Here is a 2,355-nt window from a genome sequence, read left to right on the forward strand (position 1 = left end):
TTATATAATAAAAATTTTATTTTCCAATAGTTTAAATCAATAAAATGTCTTAAAATTTTACAAAAACATCAAAACATTCGAAGGATTATTTTTATTCTATAAAATATGAAAATATATTTTTTTTTTTTTGTTTTTGTTATAATTTGCAAAAAAAAGAAAAAATGGCAAAATAGACAGATATTTGATTTTTTAATGTTAATATATTATTAATTTTAAAATGCTATACATTTATTATTTTACTTTATTATTTTCTAAAGTATATAAAAAAAATATATGTAACATTATAATCACAGCTAAAGGAAAATATCAAAGAAACCAAATTTATAAATTATTTTTTTCTTTTATTAATTTCAGTATTTTTAAGTTTTTTAAACATTTTTTATTTTGTTAAATTAATTCTACAAAGAAAGAAATAATTTATCTAAAAAGGATTAAGATATCTTATTTCAAAGATTTTTTTATAATAGTAATTATTCTAATTATATGAGAGTATTTTTAATAATAATTTATAAAGGTAAATTAAATAATTATTTAAAAAAAAAAAAATTTTAAATTCAATTATTTTCTTTTGTTAAAATTTTAATTAAAAAAACAAAAAAGTAATCGTAATTTTTTAAAATAATGATGAAATTGATTTATATTAAAAATTTATGGGACATAGTAAAAGAAAAAGTTCATTTTATTTTTTTTGTATTGCATTAAAATATATAGTATTTTATTTATTACATATATTCATATATGTTATTTATCTTCATTAGAAATATTTTTAATAGCTTTCTTTTAAATGTATGGAAAACATAATAGTAAATTTCCATCATAATAATAAACTTTAGTATTATTTATTAATCTTAATTCTAATACTATCATTGAAACTTTTTTGTTATAATTATTAGAAGAAAAAACAGAAAAAAAAAAATATTGTAATATTCCATCTTGACAAAAAAATTTTGTTACATTATGTCATAAATATAACCTACACATTTTTTTATTTTATCATTATGGATAATTTATGAATATTACATATATATATTTTTAAATTTCTTATAATTGTCTAATATAAAAGATTTCTATAATTTACAAATAAAAATGTACAACATTTTTAACATAAAAATAAAATTCATAGGAGAATTAAAGAATAATGAAAAAATGAATAAATCAACTAGACGAAAAAGGAAAATACTATAAGAATATTTTTTTTTTTTTAATAAAAGAATTTATAATTTTTTTTAAAAATTATATTACAGATAAAAATAAAGAAAAATATTAGAAATAAAAAAAAAAAAAATAAATAAAAAAAAAACGTGAAAATAAATATATTTAAAAATAAAAAAAAAGTATATATTTCGGTTTTTCTTGTATGAAGTAGCATCTTATTAAAAATTCTTGATTAAAAAAAAAAAAAATTCCATAAAATAATATTTAAACAAAATAACCAATAAGTAAGTAAAAATATACAGTATCAAATTAAATCAGTTTTTATTTTAAAAAAAAAAAAAAAATAATCCTTTCATTAAATATACAAATCATTAAAATAATAACATAAAAAAGCTTTTTTTATTTTTTTTAAAATGATATGCATACAAAAAAAAAAAAATTTTAATTATATAAATTTATGTTATATTTGCATAGGAAAAAAATAAAATAAAACATTTAAAAAAAAAAAAAAAAAAAAGCAAACTTCTGTAAATTGTGAGGATGCATAAGAAAAAAAAAAAAATATATATTTTTAAGAATAATTAAAATAAATAACATTGCAACAAAGATACCAAAATAAAAATATAAAAAAAAAAATTGAAACATAAAGCAAGCTTTTAAAATACAAAAATAATAGTTTGTGAAAAAGGAAAAAAAATATTGAATATAAAAAAAATTGAAAAATAATGGAAAAATATGAAAAAAAAATTTAATTATGCAGACTCAATTTTCTATTAATAGATGTGATCTCTTATTTTTTTTTTTTTTTTTTTTTTTTCAAATCATATTTCCTTAAATATAATATTCTATTTTTGAATTTTTTTTTTTTTTTTTTTTTTTTTTAAAAAAANTTTTTTAATTTTTTTTTTTTTTTTTTTTTTTTCTAAAAAAGTATTATTACATAGTATATATTTGGATTATACACATTTTTATGCGTTATATTTTTGCATGTATATGTGTTTTACATTTTACTAAGAAATCTTTTGAAGTATATTTATATAAATTAATATTCTAAAATTATAAGATTTAATAGTTAATATAAATATATTATAATGAACTAAACTATTTCCTCATTTCTTTTTAAATCTATAAAAATTGACGTTATATATATGTTTGTATATATATATATCTTTTTTTTTTTTTTTTTTTTTTTTTTTTTTA

Source organism: Plasmodium gallinaceum, assembly GCF_900005855.1.
Source record: "Plasmodium gallinaceum strain 8A genome assembly, contig: PGAL8A_v1_65, whole genome shotgun sequence".
Lineage (NCBI taxonomy): Eukaryota > Apicomplexa > Aconoidasida > Haemosporida > Plasmodiidae > Plasmodium > Plasmodium gallinaceum.